We start from the raw sequence: 20,098 nt of genomic DNA, 5'->3' as shown, positions 1-20,098 counted from the left end.
TGCTGTTATTGGGTACATGTGGGGATCTCAGATGTTTTTGTTTATTTTGTGGATGCTTAGGGATATTGGGTCTAGGCAGGGATAGAGAGAATCCACAGGAGGGTCCGATGGGTTGACCAGCCTGAATGTGGACAAATTTGATTGTATTTTGTTTGCTGAGGCTTTCATGTGTATTTAATTGCATCATAGTTTAAAATGCATTGATAAAGATTTATGAATTGATCTGGAGTACTTAAGTGGTTGCCTGGGGCAGAGGGGCCGTGAGAGAATTTTACTGTCTTGATTGATTGATGGATATTTGGAAAGAAAGCTGCCAGACAGGTTTTTCGCTCTCACACTCCATAAAGATTTGTTCATATTTCATAGAAATGTATTTACACTCCATAGAAAAAGGTGTTTACTCTCCATAAAATTTGGTTTACTGTTAAAGATACTCAATAAGAGAAAAATTGTTATTTGTCATAATCCTATTCTTTTTGTTTTCGAGACTTAGTTAGTCTCGAAGTGGGGAAATATGTGGTATCTGGACAATTTATGACTTTGCTAATGGTTGCAAATGGTCTTAGAGGATGTTGACTCAGCTTAACGGGAGCATCTGGAGAGTAGTTCTATAGGGGCACCCTAAAGCAGAGGAAGTCTGTTAGGTGGAGTCCTGGGATTGGTCTGTAGGGGAAAACACCCATATCAGGTTACATAGGATAAATACCACGGTTAAAACAAAAGACGGGGAGAATAACATATTTAGAGTTTGGGTCAGGTTATTCTCCAGATGTCTGCAGATATCTGTAAATTGGCGCTGAGATCTTCAAATGTAATAAGCAATTATAATCGAGGACAGTGTCAGCGGATTTCCTTGTTCTCACAGCATAATTAGCATCGTTTTCTCGACACCACACATGCCAACAGTATTTATTTCCAGAAGCCTTGAGAAAATTGTCCGGCTGCGGGGACTGTGCGGATTTATACTACTATCTGTACTTACTTGTGGCACAGACGTTGTTTCATCCTTTCCTACACTTAAATTGCCCTTGCCTAACGATTGCATCTGAAGCTGTGCTTGTAACACGGCTATCCTCACCATAAGGCGATAGTTCTCCTGTATATTATGAGTACAGAGACAGCAATTGGATGGCATAATGTTCATGTTACTACTTAGCTTTTTCGGCTGGTGGAGGTCCTGTAGAACCATGTCCAGATAAAGTGTCCTGGTTGAAAAAGTTGAATGAAAAAAGATGATAGAGGAAAGAACTAAGACGTTGGTAAATGTATTAAAAGTAAAAACCGAAAGTTTGGCAAATAGCCAACTGGAAACAAACAGCACAGCAGCACGGACACAAGTTCGGAAGTTGAGGGCAGAGCTAGGGCAGAATGAGTCAAAGGTCACATCAAATGTCACACAAAAAATTACACCACTACTAACCACAATTACGGACCACAACCACGCAACTACTGACCAAAACGGCACAACTACTAACTACTTACCACTACTGACCACAACTTCTGACAATAACCACTGACCACAACTACTGACCACAACTACTAACCACACCCACAAAACTACTGACTACAACTAATGACCACAACCACACAACCTCTGATAACACTACTGACAACAACTACTGACCATAACTACTGACTACAACTACTGACCACCACAACTATTGACCACAACTACTGACCACAAACACACAACTATGGACCACAACCACATAACTACTGACCGCAACCGCACAGCAACAGACCAAAGCTACTGACGGAAACTAGTGATCACAACCACAGAACTACTTACCACAATAAGACCACAATTGATTACAGCTACTGGTCAAAACTACTGATCATAACGACACACCTACTGACCTACTGACCACACAACTACTGAACAAACCCACAAAGCTACTGATCACAACCATACAATTAAGGACCACAAAACTATTGACCACAATCACAAAACTACTGACCACAACTATTGACCATTACTGACCACAACTTCTGACCACCACTACATTTACATTTTAGTCATTTAGCAGATATTGAGTTAGTGAGTTAGCAGATAGTGAGTTACAGTTAGTGAGTGCATACATTTAATTTTTTTCATACTGGCCCCCCGTGGGAAACGAACCCACAACCCTGGTGTTGCAAACGCCATGCTCTACCAACTGAGCTACATCCCTGCCAGCCATTCCCTCCCCTACCCTGGACAACGCTGGGCCAATTGTGCGCCGCCCCATGGGTCTCCCGGTCGCAACCGGCTACGACAGAGCCTGGATACGAACCAGGATCTCTAGTGGCACAGGCCTTAGACCACTGCGCCACTCGGGAGACAAGACCTCCACCACTACTGACAACAACCACACAACTACTGACCACAATAATTGACCACATCTACTGACCACAGCTACTAACCACACGCACAAAAATACTGAAGACAATCACACAATTACTGACCACACAACTACTGACCACAACTACACAACTGCTGACTACAACTACTGACCACAACCACACAACCTCTGATAACACTACTGACCACAACTACTGACCATAACTACTGACTACAACTACTGACCACCACAACTACCGATCACAACTACTGACCACAAACACACAACTACGGACCACAACCACACAACAGCTCACCACAACCACACAACTACTGACCACAACCACACAATTACTGACCACAACAACTGACCACAACTGCTTACCATCACTATTCATCACAAGCCCACAATTACTTACCACACCACTACTGACCACAACTACTGACCACAACGACACCACTACTGACCACAACTACTTTCCACTACTGAACACAACTTCTGACAATAACCACTGACCACAACTACTGACCAAAACTACTAACAACATCCACAAAACTACTGACCACAACCACACAAATATTGACCACACATACCCTGAACCACACAACTACTGACCATAACCACACATCTACTGACCACATCTATTAACCACAACCACACAACTACTGACCACAACTATCGACCACAAAAACACAACTACTGACCACAACTGCTTACCATCACTATTCATCACAAGCCCACAATTACTTACCACACCACTACTGACCACAACTACTGACCACAATGACACCACTACTGACCACAACTACTTTCCACTACTGACCACAGCTTCTGACAATAACCACTGACCACAACTACTGACCACAACTACTAACAACACCCACAAAACTACTGACCACAACCACACAAATATTGACCATACATATCCTGAACCACACAACTACTGATCATAACCACACATCTACTGACCACATCTACTAACCACAACCACACAACTACTGACCACAACTACTGACTACCACATCTGACCACAACCACACAACTACTGACCACAACTACTGACCACAACTACTAACAACACCCACAAAACTACTGACCACAACCACACAAATATTGACCACACATATCCTGAACCACACAACTTCTGACCATAACCTCACATCTACTGACCACATAAATTAACCACAACTACACAACTACTGACCACAACTACTGACTACCACATCTGACCACAACCACACAATTACTGACCACCACTTCTGACCACAACTACTGACCATGACTACTCACCACAAGTACACAATTACTTACCACACAACTACTGACCACAACCACATAACTATGGACCACAACCACACATCTACTGACCACATCTATTAACCACAACCACAAAACTGCTGACCACAACAACACAGCTACTGACCACAGCTACTGACGAAAACTAGTGAACACAACCACATAACTACTTACCACAACTAAGACCACAACTACTGACCACAAGCACACAGCTACTGACCACAACTACTAAACACACCCACAATATTAATGACCACAACCATACACTTACTGACCACACAACTACTGACCACAACTACTGACCACAGCCCAACTACTGACCACAACTACTCACAACTACCGACCACAACAACACAACTACTGACCACAACAACACAACTACTGACCACAACCCCAAAACTACTGACCACAACTACTGAGCACAAATACACAACTACTGTATGTGGGGTACAAAGATGAGGTAGTTATTCAAAAATCATGTTGAACACTATTATATCACACAGAGTGAGTACCTTCAACTTATTATCTGACTTGTTAAGCACATTTTTACTCCTGGACTTATTTAGGCTTGCCATAACGGAGGGGTTGAATACTTATTGACTCAAGACATTTCAGCTTTTCATTTTTAATTTAAAACATAATTCCACTTTGACATTATGGGGTATTGTTTGTGTGCCAGTGACAAAAAAATCTCAATTTAATCAATTTTAAATTCAGGCTGGAACACAACAAAATGTGGAAAAACTGAAGGGAACACGGTAAAGTTATTCATTACAATTTGGATGGCATATCAATACACCCAGTCACTACAAAGATACAGGCGTCCTTCCTAACTCAGTTGCTGGAGAGGAAGGACATCGCCCAGTGATTTCACCATGAGGCCAATGGCGACTTTAAAACAGAAGTTACAAAGAAGTTGTAGTTACTCCACAATGCTAACCTAATTGACAGAGTGAAAAGAAGAAAGCCTGTACCGAATAAAAGTATTACAAAACATGCATCCTGTTTGCAACAAGGCACTAAAGTAATTTTAGTCATTTAGCAGACACTCCAGAGTGACTTACAGTTTGTGAGTGCATACATTCTTTTTTTATTTTTCATACTGGCCCCCCGTGCGAATCAAACCCACAACCCTGGCGTTGCAAATGCCATGCTCTACCAACTGAGCTACATCCCTGCCGGCCATTCCCTCGACGACGCTGGGCCAATTGTGCGCCACCCCATGGGTCTCCCGGTCATGGCCAGCTACGACAGAGCCTGGATTTGAACCAGGATCTCTAGTGGCACAGCTAGCACTGCGATGCAGTGCCTTAGACCGCTGCGCCACTCGGGAGAGCACAACTCCTTGCACATCTAGACAGCCAATACATCTCTGTTGCTAGTCAGGACTTAATTGGTTCCTCTCACTGGTGTAGTCATGACCCTGCCTCATGCTAGAACCTTTGTGGGCGTGGAAGTATATGTGTGTGGGATAGGACTGTTCCTTCTCACTTCATCTGACCTGACCTCGGGATGAATTTCTCGCTCCTCCCTAATCCACAAATGTCCTACCTTATCAGGGACTGAAACCAGACAGTTGCCCTTTGCCTCCCTCCTTAGGAGCCATGAGATTTAACAATAACATGTTTTGACAGAATGAAAACGTTCTGCACTCCCCCTTGTCTCACTCAGTAACTTTCCATACAACTAGTTCTTATTCACCCTCCATTGACCCCTAACATATACATTCCTTATACATGTAAAGTAATCAATAAGTTGTAGTATGGTAACATGAATAAGTATATTTCAAGCTAGAACCCAACAGTACCTCCTTTTTGAATAGTAACTCCATACTGTTCAACATTATATACATTTGAAATTACTTATAAATGAACAGAAAAGAAAACATGATTCATATTCTCAGTTGATTTGCATGTTTACACCTCCAAGACTTATGGCCTCTGACTTCACACTATGCATACTCTTATTCCCCCTCCTTTTACACAACTGATAATGACATTTCGGAGCTTTCGACTTTCTCTTCCTCCTTCGCATTCCTAAGAGAGTGGTATCAAAAAACTTGAAAAGAAAACACAAAATATGACAAATATTAGTAATGTGTTAAGCTATGCATAATCATATATGGCAAAAAACGAAGTTTGATAAAATGACGATTCCCACTATCCCTTAGCAAGTACCTTTGGGATACTGTTCTGCTGGGGTCCACAAAAATGAAGGCTCTAAACACCTCCTCATGCTTGTACCCAGACCTCCCCCGTCAGGCTGCAGGTTTACAGGAAGTGTTCCCATGTGATATCATCCTCACTTCGCTCTCTATTTTCCCAGACAAGCCCTCCCCCTCCTGAGTTTAGGATGTACAATGCATCTCTGTGGCTAAGCAGGTGGTGTTATCGCCCCACCCCGAGTCCAGAACCTTTGGTACTCCTCTACACATCTCCCAGTCTTCTTATCAGTGGGGAGTATACATTCTTGCACCTTACCTCAGTCTATTGTTAATTATCCAGACTCATACACAGAGAGCTATTTGAGAATAAGCGACCCATTCATACTCAAGTGAATATGCAATACATGATGCAACAAATAGAGAGAATGCAATAATAATACAATAATATAAAACAGTGAAGCTATAAGACAGTGTTACAGGGAAATAGTTCACAATCTATAGTATTAGCTCTATCATATGCCTCCTATCTCACACTTATAGAAACATTCTGTCTCAGAGACAGGCCCCCTATGTACTTTGCCTCTGGCCACAAATACATTTGCACATAGATCATTCCATCTAACCCATAACACATTAATCACTACTGCTAGGCCACTTATATAGTTATAAACATACTAAAACATGCTCAAGTCAATTAGTCAGTTTCCAACAGTCCCTCATCTGGAACAATAATCACTCACATGTTCCACGTCACCTAGAATACATATTGACTTGAACAGGGAATAGAGAGAATACATGTTTAATAATTTCACACAACCCTTGATGAGAATGAGATTGGGGCAAGTACCGTCCATCCGTTTTGTTCTATGCCAATGGGATGCTAGATCTTCACTGGGATCCAATGAAAATGTGTTCCCTGTTGGATAAGGATTCTGCAGCCACTTCTAATAGCACGAGGTGTTATTGAGCACGTGGTGTTATTTTATATGTATAGGAAGTAGCGGCAAGAGAACCGTTGAAGATACATGGTGCATAGCAAGTAACGACAAGAGAATCGTTGAAAATGCATAAGGAGTAATAAGGGAGATTACTGAGTGTGTTTGGGAATAGTACTAAGTGAATATGGGTGTGAGAGTTGTGTGAGTGTGGAAAGGACGTGTTAAGCTGATTGAAATCTTCCAGAGATTTGAGACTGGGACGGAGGTTCACCTTTCAGCAGGACAATGACCCTAAGCATACTGCTAAAGCAACACTCAAGTGGTTTAAGGGGAAACATTTAAATGTCTTGGAATGGCCTAGTCAAAGCCCAGACCTCAATCCAATTGAGAATCTGTGGTATGACTTAAAGATTGCTGTACACCAGCGGAACCCATCCAACTTGAAGGAGCTGGAGCAGTTTTGCCTTGAAGGATGGGCAAAAATCCCAGTGGCTAATAGTTATGCACGCTCAAGTTTCTTTGTCTTATTTCTTGTTTGTTTCACAAAACAAATATTTTGCATCTTCAAAGTGGTACTCATGTTGTGTAAATCAAATGATACAACCCCCCCAAAAAATCCATTTTAATTCCAGGTTGTAAGGCAATAAAATAGGAAAAATGCCAAGGGGGGTGAATACTTACACAAGCCACTGTAACTATATAAGTGGGACAATTAATGTGTTATGGGTTAGATGGAATGATTTATGTACAAATGTATTTGTGGCCGGAGGCAAAGTACAAAGGGGGCTTGTCTCTGAGACAGAATGTTTCTATAAGGGTGAGATAAGTCCCGAGGCACCAACGCAGGCCCAGAGTAGTGGCATAGAAGATTGTAGTCGTAGAAGGAGTCCTGAGCCAAAGGGACCAACGCAGGAACTTTACTATAGCATTGGCAGGAAAAATGCCTTTTAAGACTGTGACCAACAATGTACTGTGAATCTTAATGGATCAAATGCTTTCACTGTTGGGTTTGTGGTGACAGCTATGAGAATTGTTCCAAACAATGAGAAGATCTGAAGGCTCTGGTTAAGAGACATTACATTACATTACATTTTCGTCATTGTGTAAATCAAATGATTTATCCAGAGCGACTTACAAATTGGTGCATTCACCTTATGATAGCCAGTGGGTCAACCACTTTTTTTTTTTGGGGGGTAGAAGGATTACTTTTATCCTATCCCAGGTATTCCTTAAAGAGGTGGGGTTTCAAGTGTCTCCGGAAGGTGGTGAGTGACTCCGCTGTCCTGGCGTCGTGAGGGAGCTTGTTCCACCATTGGGGTGCCAGAGCAGCAAACAGTTTTGACTGGGCTGAGCGGGAACTTTGCTTCCACAGAGGTAGGGGGGCCAGCAGGCCAGAGGTGGATGAACGCAATGCCCTCATTTGGGTGTAGGGACTACAAACCTCCTGGAATGAGGAGAGATAAGAGGTCTCTAGCTGACTCACACTCAGGCACCTGCCTCCAGGTTCTTTGGTGTGTTTTTCCCTGGGTATGGTTGCATGCGCCCTAGACCAAATTCGGGATATCTCTAGACACGTAGAGAAAATTGGCAATGCTACTCGAAATGCCCTGGAACAATTGAATTGGGAACCAATTGGAATTGCGTAAATTGGCTCTGCAAAACAGAGAGGCTCTTGACTATCTTTTGGCAGGTCAAAGGGGCACTTGTGCAATCATTGGCGACGAATGTTGTACTTTTTTCCCAGATCACTCTTCTAATATGACTGATCTCGCCGAATACATTGCCACTGTTACTAAGAATAATTCCCTAAAACCAGAGTGGACGCTTGCAACTTGGTTGGAATCCCTGTTTGGAAGTGTGGAAGAATTTTCATGACAGATATCTCTCTCACTTTTACCCAGTCTTCCCTAATCGGCTACAGATCATCAAAGACAGCTCACTCGCATCCTCTCCTTCATCCTCATCCTCGGGTGTCAAAGCAAGACGTAGACTACGAGCCTTGTAAGTAATTAATTGGACTGTATCATCCAGAAAGCCATATTTATTAATGCGCTTTAACGTTAGAATTCTGATGACATGGTAAGACAAATCCCCTACTATCAATGTCCCAATTATGGTTAGCCCAAGCTACAATTGAGTGGGTTCCCTCTCGGAGGACACAAAAAGATAAGGTTTCCTGGGAGGAAAAAATCCCTAGACTCAATGGATTCTAAAAAATATTTAATTCGTTTCAGAAACCACCTGCAGGATGAGCAGTGCACCCTCCCCTCACAGCTTAGGGGCAGCGCTCTCTCTCTCCTTCTCGCTTTTCCGAATCATAATTAGAACTATGTCACGCCCTGATCGAGAGAACTCTTGTTGGTTGGGTCAGGGTTTGAGTTCAGGTTGAGATCTATGTTATTAGATTTTAGGATCTAGTATGTGTATTTCTATGTTTGGCCGGGTGTGATTCCCAATCAGAGGCAGCTGTCGCTCGTTGTCTCTGATTGGGGATCATACTTAGGTAGCCATGTTGCCTACCTTAGTTGTGGGATCTTGACTCGTGTTTGGCTTGTTAGTGTGTAGCCATTGTTTGAGCTTCACGTTACGTTGCTTTGTTGTTTTGTCAAGTGTTTATCGTCATTAATAAATATGTACGCATACCACGCTGCACCTTGGTCTGACCCGTCTCTCAACGGACGTGACAGAAGATCCCACCACCAACGGACCAAGCAGCGTGCCCAGGAGCAGCAGACACCCTGGACACAGGTGGGGAAGTAATTTTGGACTTGGGAGGAGATATTGGCTGGTAGAGGACCCTGGGCGAAGGTGGAAGCCCAGGCAGGAGAGTAAAAACAGCGACTCAAAAGGACTCGGTCACGAAGAAAGCCAGAGAAGCAGCCCCAATACAAAATTTTTGGGGGGCACATGGGGTGGACGACGAGGCAGCAGGAGGCCGTGAAAGGGCTGACTATAGAGGAGGAGGCCGCTATTTTAGAGGTCCTCCAAGACCTGCGGATTGAGAGTTTAAGAGAGGAGGCCACCCCATTACAGGGGCTGATAGGGAGAATAGAGCAGGAGAGCTCCCTTAAAGAGGAGGAGCTGCAGGAGGCCCGTAGGGAGAAGGAAATAGTGGAGGCACGGAGAGAGGGGCTGGTCTGGCAACAAAAAGAGCGTGTGTTTATTGAGGAACCTAGGTATGCGGAGAATCGCAGTGCGAGTGTCGCCAGTGCAGATTCACAGCCCAGTGCATCCCGTGCCAGCGCCCCGCACGTGTCGTGCGAAAGTGGGCATCCAACCAGGACGGGTTGTGCCGGCTCAACGCTTCTGGTCTCCAGTGCGCATTCACAGCCCAGTGCGTCCTGTGCCAGTGCCCCGCACGTGTCCTGCGAAAGTGGGCATCCAGCCAGGACGGGTTGTGCCAGCTCTAAGCTCCAGACCTCCAGTGCGCCTCCACAGCCCAGACCTCCAGTGCGCCTCCACAGCCCGGTACGGCCTGTGCCAGCTCCTCACACCAAACCAGTGGTGCGTGTCGCCAGCCCGGTACGCCCCGTACCTGCTCCCCGCACCAAACCAGTGGTGCGTGTATCCAGTCCGGCATGGCCCGTGCCTGCTCCTCGCACCAAACCAGTGGTGCGTGTCTCCAGTTCGGCACGACCCATGCCTGCTCCTCGCACCAGACCAGTGGTGCGTGTTCCCAGTCCAGCTCCGGTCAGCTGCTCTACTCCGGAGCCAGAGCAGTCCGCTCCACCGGTGCCCAGCCCAGCTCCAGTCAGCGGCAGTCCGCTCCACTGGTGCCAAGTTCAGCTCCGGTCAGTGGCTCCATTCCAGTGCCAGAATAATCCGCTCTATCGGTGCCTAGTCCAGCCCCGGTCAGCTGCTCCAGTCCAGTGCCAGAGCAGTCGGCTCCACCGGTGCCCAGTCCAGCTCCGGTCAGCGGCAGTCCGCTCCACCGGTGCCTAGTTCAGCTCCGGTCAGCGGCTCCATTCCAGTGCCAGAGCAATCCGCTCCACCGGGGTCCAGTTCAGCTCCGGTCAGCGGCTCCACTCCGGATTCAGGGCAGTCCGCTCCACCGGGGTCCAGTTCAGCTCCGGTCAGCGGCTCCACTCCGGAGCCAGAGCAGTCCGCTCCACCGGTGCCGAGTCCAGCTCCGGTCAGCGGCTCCACTCTGGAGCCAGAGCAGTCCGCTCCACCGGGGTCCAGTTCATCTCCGGGCAGTGGCTCTACTCCAGGCCCAGAAGTCAGCCCCTCTCCAGGGTCGGGGCCTCCCACACCAGGGTCCAGACAGGGCTTGGTGCATCGTGGGAGGAAGGAGAGGGGAACCATTGCACCGAGGTCCAGACCAGACCAGGGGCGCAACGGGGAGGCAGAGAGGGAGAGGTCGTCACGCCCAGAGCCGGATCCGCCTCCAAGGCTGAATGCCCACCCGGACCCTCCCCTAATGAGTCAGGTTGGTACCTAGCCCTCACCCTCCGATCCAACAGGTCCCCGACGTGCTCAATGGGATTGAGATACGGGCTCTTTGCTGGCCATGGCAGAACACTGATGTTCCTGTCTTGCAGGAAATCACGCACAGAACGAGCAGTATGGCTGGTGGCATTGTCATGCTGGAGGGTCATGTCAGGATGAGCCTGCAGGAAGGGTACCACATGAGGGAGGAGGATGTCTTCCCTGTAACGCACAGCGTTGAGATTGCCTGCAATGACAACAAGCTCAGTCCGATGATGATGTGACACACCGCCCCAGACCATGACGGACCCTCCACCTCCAAATCGATCCCGCTCCAGAGTACAGGCCTCGGTGCAGGCCTCATTCCTTCGATGATAAACGTGAATCCGACCATCACCCCTGGTGAGACAAAATGCGACTCATCAGTGAAGAGCACTTTTTGCCAGTCCTGTCTAGTCCAGCGACAGTGGGTTTGTGCCCATAGGCGACGTTGTTGCCGGTGATGTCTGGTGAGGACCTGCCTTACAACAGGCCTACAAGCCCTCAGTCCAGCCTCTCTCAGCCTATTGCGGACAGTCTGAGCACTGATGGAGGGATTGTGCGTTCCTGGTAACTCAGGCAGTTGTTGTTGCCATCCTGTACCTGTCCCGCAGGTGTGATGTTCGGATGTACCGATCCTGTGCAGGTGTTGATACACGTGGTCTGCCACTGCGAGGATGATCAGCTGTCCGTCCTGTCTCCCTGTAGCGCTGTCTTAGGCATCTCACAGTACGGACATTGCAATTTATTGCTCTGGCCACATCTGCAGTCCTCATGCCTCCTTGCAGCATGCCTAAGGCACGTTCACACAGATGAGCAGGGACCCTGGACATCTTTCTTTTGGTGTTTTTCAGAGTCAGTAGAAAGCCCTCTTTAGTGTCCTAAGTTTTCATAACTGTGACATTAATTGACTACCGTTTGTAAGCTGTTAGTGTCTTAACAACCGTTCCACAGGTGCATGTTCATTAATTGTTTATGGTTCATTGAACAAGCATGGGGAACAGTGTTTAAACCCTTTACAATGAAGATCTGTGAAGTTATTTGGATTTTTACTAATTATCTTTGAAAGACAGGGTCCTGAAAAAGGGACATTTCATTTTTTGCTGAGTTTATGTAAAAAAAAAAGGGAATATCACATTTACATAAGTATTCAGACCCTTTACTCAGTACTTTGTTGAAGCACCTTTGGCAGCGATTACAACCTCGAGTCTTCTTGGGTATGACGCTACAAGCTTGGCACACCTGTATTTGGGGAGTTTCTCCCAGTCTTCTCTGCAGATCCTCTCAAGCTCTGTCAGGTTGGATGGGGAGCGTTGCTGCACAGCTATTTTCAGGTCTCTCCAAAGATGTTAGATCGGTTTCAAGTCTGGGCTCTGGCTGGGCCACTCAAGGACATTCAGATACTCAAGGACATTCAGACAACTCCTATGTTGTCTTGGCTGTGTGCTTAGGGTGGTTTTTGGGTATCCTTCCCCAGGTCTGTGTCTCGACACAATCCTGTCCCGCAGCTCAACGGACAATTCCTTCGACCTCATGACTTGGTTTTTGATCTGACATGCGCTGTCAACTGTGGGACCTTATATAGACAGGTGTGTGCCTTTCCAAATCATGTCCAATCAATTGAATATGCCATACAGGTGGACTCCAATCAAGTTGTAGGAACATCTCAAGGATGATCAATGGAAACAGGATGCACCTGAGCTCAATTTAAAGTCTTATAGCAAAGGGTCTGAATACTTATGTAAATAAGGTTTTTATGTTTTTTATATTTTGTAAATTGGCAAAAAAATCTAAAAACGAATTATTCTGGCATCTCTTCATTTTGTTCTTCAGATAGCTTTACAGTTCATCCTCCTAATGGCACACATGTAACTCATGCCTGTCAAATGGATAGCCCTTGATAATGTCCCTGAAAGGTTCTGTATTTATTTTCATAGTTCACCTTGTGTTCTTGAATGTAGCCCTGTTTCTTTGTGTTCTTGAACATAGCCCTGTCTTTCATTTTTGTTGATTGATTTCACCTGTGTTAGTTACTCACCTGGTCTCATCAGCTCCTTATTCAGTTCAGTTCATTATGTTTGTGCCTTGTGAGGTATTGTTCATTTTGACTCTACTAAGCCTTTTCCTAGCTTGTTTGTGAGTACCAGTTTTAGCCTTCAGTCCTAGATTTCTTTCACCTGCCTGTTTGCCTACCTGTGTATGACCATTGCCTGCCTGTGACCACGATTCCTGCCTTCTGCGAAGGCGAAATAAACACCTGCCACGCTCTGCGCGTGAATCTACACCTTTTTCTCCCTGAGTATTCAGCCTTTCAAGCGAGGGTGATCAGGCCTGACCAGAAAGTCAGAACAGAGATCATTCAACACCCTTAATTGAGTATGTACTACTTATTTAAAGACATTTCAAACATTTCAAACATTCTGTTTCCCCTTTTTTACATTGGGTTTTTATTTTCATAGGGTACATTTCTTATCAGGATAACTTACATGGATGCAACCAAAATTGCATCCTTTCTAACCCGTGAAGAACCTACTAAAACTAAATATAAAAGACCCCACACAATTAAATCAGACACGGTATTAACACCACTAACAAATATTCATAATAGGTGGGTTGTGTGTGCATGTGCTGGTGTGCGTTGTAAAACGCAGGGCAAAAACAAACAAATGGCCTTACTTAATTGGGAGCTCCCTTTACGGCCGGATCTGGGTACCTTTATACTTTATAAACTGCAGAATTTCACTAACTGCTCTCCCAAGACAATAGCCTCGGGAAGCATTTCAAAGGGAGAGATAGGGACACCCCATCCTCTCCTGCAAGAGAAAATGTACATTTCGTTAGTTTTCACTATGCTAAATCTTAATCAGCAGCACAAAACGTTTAATTACAGACAAAACAAAACATGATAACTACTGTTCAACGGGCGTCCACTATGTACCCTCCGCTCATTAATCATTTGTGTTTTAATCCATTCCAACGTTTACTGTATATACTATTACCAATCTCTGTTGGATATTCCCTATTTGCTTCACACTCATTAATGTCTACTATTTTAAGATTAATATTCACTGAATCAAGACAAATCTACTTTTTTGGCCCATTTCTGTAGCCTGTACTGCCCTCAGACACAGTGGCATTCCTCTCACCACCAAGTCTAACGATTTACTCAAGTACATGACTTGTCTCTTTTTTTCCCCATGATTTTGCATAACCACCGCACTACAATGCCCTTCTTACTCATGAACAACATTTTTAAACGTAATTTTAGGTTTAGTAACCTCAGAATTGCTTTCTTAAACTCTACAATTACAATTGTTTCTTTAACTCTTCAAACAATTACTCACAATATTAACTCCACTGTAATTTCTCGTGAGGACCCCTCTTCCCTTTCGTCAATTCTATAAAGCTATTTCAGAATAAGATGGAATAAAGTGTCTCACGAGATTAAAAACCCCCAAGTTTTTCTGAGCTTGCAAGGAGTCTTTGGCCGTGACAATTTTAACTTGTTATCTTTTAGAATCTATTCCCCTGGCATTATCCAACCACATAGATTATCCAACCACACCCGTTGCCATGTAAAATGATCCGGGTATTGTTACTGGTCCTTATGGTCAGAGACATGGGTAGTAGTTGTATAGCTTTCGTTTCTGCCCCTCTTACCCTGCTAAATGTAATACTTTTTGCTGTCGCAACTTGAGCGCCAGTATCTACTAAGAAGTTATGTGAGACGTGGCCTCCTACGTCTCCTTCCACATAGAAACCGTCCTCTCGCCGAACCACAATCGCCCGCTTGGGGTCCAGCCACCCCTATGTCGAGCTCCCCTGCCCCGCTGCTCTCAAGAGGGTCTGTTGCTGTTCTTTTGTTAATGCGGCAAACGCCTGCATCGCAGCATTCCCTCCAGAGGGAGCGGGTGCAGTAGGCTCCCCTACTGTCCTACACTCACACCTAAAACTGGGCTCTATTGCCCTGCGCCTTAGCATAGGTTCGCTACCTTTTCCTCCCTGTTTCTTTGTCTGACCTTGGCCACTGTTAGTGACTTTCACTGCGGCTGTATTAACCACACACACGGCTGCGAAGTGAGTGGAATTAGATTCCACTCTCATTCCAGTGAGAATGTTGGTCTTCTACCCCTGCAATAGTTGTTTTGATAACAGGATTTAAACCTGCCATCAAAGCAGACGTACAAGTTCTATCAATGTACTCACGTACCCACTGGTTTTGATGCTGAGTACATCTACTGATTTTGTTTCAATCGGTTTTGCTTTTTCTGTTGATAGAACGCTGACATCAAAACGCTGGTGTATTGAGCTTTTTATTTTTATTTTATGTCATTGTGCCAACTCACAATAGCATCTCTGAATTATTTATAAGATTGGAATTTTCCGTCAGCAGTGAAGTGCTGACCAATCTTATCCAGTTTGCAACATTTTTCTATATTTCAGCCGAATTGGTAGAATGCTCGTGCGCCTCTTTCAGTGGCTCTATGGCTTTGTTAAACTTTTCTTCCTCTAGCCCCCCTTTAAAGGGAGAATTGGGTCCGCCGGTCGCCATTTCAATAGTTATTATTCCGACGCCTCTCCCGACGGTGTCCAGGGTGTTTAGATTTCCTCACCCATGGCTCTAATACACGCCAAATTTAACTATATATTTTTAGGCCCACTTCCCAAAGAGAAGTTACGGTATAGGTACCTAATAATTTTATCACGGGACCTGATACTTTTTTATTAGAACCAATACTGAAGCATCTGCCAATTTACTACTGGAGAATATGGGAGACCTAATGTCAAGTACCAGTGTCACGCTTCAAATATCACTCTTGTTGACAATACACATAAACAAAATTATTCACAGTTGTCTTCTTATTTCCACATAATCTGTCACGGTTCCCCACCCTAATTGGGCATAAACCAACCTCTCTCCTTACTGCTACTGCTAATATACACAAATCACTTTCAAACAACGTTCTAATATCCTTTCACTTTTCTAACCATGGATGAGGCTCTCCTCCAGAACTTATAGGCAACCTTCGATCACCATCCACATTCCCACTCACTGACAATGTTTCATCTTTAAGCACAGATATCCTCAGATATCTCCTGTTCTCCATGGAATGCACTTCCTGCCTTTGTCCCTCTACATAGTGTGGTATCTAAATAATTATGCAAATTTTGCTGTGAGAACAAGGAGTCCGCTTACACTGTACTTTGATTATAACATAATATGGGTGTTTTCCCATAAACCAATCCCAGGAGGCCACCTAACAGACTTCCTCTAACACACCATTTGCAAACATCAACAAAGTCATAAACTGTTTAAACACTACAATAGATTACTTCTCTACAACCTATCGTACTAGTACACCAGCATGCCAATTTCTCCTTACACTACGCAGGTAATATCAAATTATTAAACAGACATGTTGTAGGGATGGCCACTTCCCCCAAACCTCCTAAGGGACTTCAACCCCCTAGTCCAACCTTCTGGTGGCTAAACCCTCCTAGGCACAGTGCCTAGTCGAACCTTCTGGTGGCTAAACGCTATGCACAGAGTACCTAGTCCAACCTTCTGGTGGCTAAACCCTCCTAGGCACAGTGCCTAGTCGAACCTTCTGGTGGCTAAACGCTATGCACAGAGTGCCTAGTCCAACCTTCTGGTGGCTAAACCCTCCTAGGCACAGTGCCTAGTCGAACCTTCTGGTGGCTAAACGCTATGCACAGAGTACCTAGTCCAACCTTCTGGTGGCTAAACCCTCCTAGGCACAGTGCCTAGTCTAACCTCCTCATGGCTAAACCCTTCCTAGGGGCCTGTCATGCCAAATAGTGTCCCCCCCCCCCCCACCTATTTCACCTCGTAAGTGCTCGCTCAGTCTGAGCAAAATTATTACCTCAGAATTGTTCTCCAAGGACTGTGTTTTTGACGGTGACAACTTCTTTATATAAGAAAATATTGTTAAATAGGAATAAATAATTTAAGCTGTTTTTAGATTGACGTTGCTAGCTACTGCAACGTTACTTATATACCTCAGCCTGCCTAGTCAGCTAGCCAGCTACAGTAGCTGGCTAGCCAGACAGTTTTATCTAGCTAACTTTAGCTAGCTACTGTAATTGTTACTGTAGCTTTCTGTTTCTATGTAGCTTGCACTTCAATGGCATCCCACAAGGAGATTTTATTTTATCTTTCCAAACAGGCGAAGTACTATGAAGGCACCACTGATCTCGACAAGAGGCGGAACATTCAGAGAAGTTCACAATTCAGGGTAACGTTAAGCAGTTAACTTCTATTAGATAACTGGACGGATTTAGTTATGTACAACCATTTTTCAACAACCATTTTCCATCTAGCTAGTTGGTCATCTACATATTTCTAGCTATACATATAGTTCAGTGGAGGCTGCTGAGGGAAGGATGGCTCATAATAATGTCTGGAATAGAGTAAATGGAATGGTATCAAACACGGGGTTTCCATGTGGTTGATACCATTCAATTGACTCTATTCCAGCCATTATTATTAGCCGTCCTCCCCTCAGCAGCCTCCACTGATATAGTTATGTGTTTGTCATGTTGAATGTCATATTTGGGGAGGAGTGAGAAAGAAAATATGAAAGTGAGACAGGGAGAGAGAGAAACAGAGAGAGAAAGACAGCAGTGCAAATGTACTTAGACTTGAGTATTTCAACAACTCTTCTCTTCCAACTTGTTGGGCAATCATATGTACCTACAAGGGAAGGATGGCCAGCCACACAGGAGGGTGATTTTTACTAAGGAGGAGAAAGAGGCCGTGCTGACCGAGATGCATGCTGGCTATTTCGGAGTGAAGTGCATGATTGCCAAAATCAACCTACGGTTCTTCTGACGGGGAATTGTCAATGAGGTGGACAGCTGGGCAAGTGAAACAACCTTTTTTTTATCAATCACATTCTATTATATCAGAAATTATTATGATTTCAATGAATGTGATATCAGAGAGCACACAATGTTTCAATTTGTAACTTTTTGCTTAAAGGTCAGTACGCTGTCTAGCCTGCCTGTCACGACTTCGGCCCAAGGCTGCCTCCCCTCCTTGTTCGGGCAGGCTTCGGCGTTCGTCTTCACCAGTGTACTAACCACTGCCGCCCCAATCATCATCACCTTTGTCTTGTCTTGTCAATCACACACACCTGGTTCTAATCCCCTCATTAGTCTGTGTATAAGTGTTCCCTCTGCCACCTTGTCCTTGTGGGTGATTGTTATTTGTGAGAGTAGTGGAGCTACTCGTACATTCTGTTGCCAGGGTAGATTTTCCCCTGTGCCTATGTATTATTGGATTCTACCATTACAGTGTTTTTGCCAGGGATGAGAGCTTCCCCTGTGCCTGTTTTCGTGGATCGCTATTTGAGCACATTTGTGTGTCCACAAAGGAATAAAACTCTGTATTCGGTGATTACCCTCCTGCGCCTGACTCCTTCCATCACGATCATCACACTGCCAGAAGTTTGAGAGGGCGAAGACTGTGGCACCGGAGTTGAAGCCCATCAATGTTGTTTCACCATGGCACATGATTGGTAAGTGTCCCAATTCAAATTCTGCCCTGATAAGTTGTTTTGTAATGGTTGCTTTATTTGACCACAGCAGAGTTCAATATTACAGAATGTGTGTGTGTCAGTATCCTTATAAATATGAAAATGTGCATGCTGTATTACACAGATATGGGTAAGAATAATGTAATATTTTCTCTAACACTTTAAATGTTAGGGGTGGACCTCATCGAACCCTTCATGAAATCCAGGAATGGCAACAGCTGGTGTCTGAAGGCGACCGATCACTTTACCAAGTGAGTGGAGGCAATACCCATTAAGGTCAGTAAAGGAAGAGTACGTGCTTAACTCTAAATTACCTTCTGTAACCCATTAAAAAGGGCGCTTGGAACCAAAAATAGATTTTGTTTTGTATGATACCCATCAAGGACGGGACTGGCGAGGCCACCTCCAAGGTGATGATGGACATCTTCAACACCCACGGTTCTCCTGAGGTCATCTTGAGTGACCGAGGTCATGAACGCTGGAACAAGGTACAGATGTTATAGGTTATATTCTGTCACCAATGTTTTTGTGTTTTATTTTACTTTTATTTTATTTATTTTTCATGGTACATAATCAGACATATTTCAATATCTTACATTGTCAATAGATATCACTTTCCTAACCGCTTCTCCAGGTTTGATGAATGGACCAACCAGACCCTCAAGACTGCCATGGGCAAGTCCCTTGATTGGTACCAGAAAGGGTGGGAGAAAAACCTAAAGGTAATTCTCTTTGCACACAACAACAGCATCCAGGCCTCCACCGAGTACGGACGGGAGCCGCAGCTGTTGACTGAGGTAAACAATGCAATTGTATATACAATTATTGCATATACTGTAGTCTGATGTGGTGGAAGTTGTCGACCAGATCAGAATGCCATTGAGGACCACCTTCAGGCACGGACTGAGAAGGATGTGGAGGTGTTTGACCAGGTAAAAATGATTGTCCACTGTTAATTTATTTTCTGGCCCTCCAAGAGATATGTAAGAAATGTATTTGTAATATGAAATTATAATTGAATGTATTACTGTTATCAATCAAGGTGAGACTGAACATCGACAAGGCACAGGAGAAACAGAAGGAGAGCTACCGGAGCTGGGGTCACCATCTGTTAAGGTGAATATACAACATCTCAGATAATAACTATTTGCATTTGCATAAAATAACCTGAAGCTAGTTTTAGTTTCCCTAACACTGATATTTTTCTCTTTGTCTTCTTAGGGTTACCTAGGATCAGTCTGACTCTCTGTGCTCTGAATCGGAGGGGGACATTGTAGGCATCATTTCCAATTTGTAAGTCGCTCTGGATAAGAGCGTCTGCTAAATGACGTAAATGTACAGCTACTGTTATTG

General features: G+C 44.6%; 1 long non-coding RNA gene across 1 annotated transcript; it reads left to right on the top strand.

The window, feature by feature from the left end:
* Nucleotides 1-18,442: 18,442 nt before the first annotated feature.
* Nucleotides 18,443-19,454, top strand: LOC121587245. Its single transcript, XR_006004024.1, has 3 exons — nt 18,443-18,727; nt 18,918-19,233; nt 19,380-19,454. It is a non-coding gene; the product is annotated as an uncharacterized LOC121587245 (long non-coding RNA).
* The last annotated feature ends 644 nt before the right edge of the window (nt 19,455-20,098 follow it).

The sequence above is a fragment of the Coregonus clupeaformis genome, chromosome 18, assembly GCF_020615455.1.
Source record: "Coregonus clupeaformis isolate EN_2021a chromosome 18, ASM2061545v1, whole genome shotgun sequence".
Classification (NCBI taxonomy): Eukaryota; Metazoa; Chordata; class Actinopteri; order Salmoniformes; family Salmonidae; genus Coregonus; species Coregonus clupeaformis.
The sequence above is the reverse complement of the archived record's forward strand: the minus strand, read 5'-3'. Positions and strand labels throughout refer to the sequence as shown.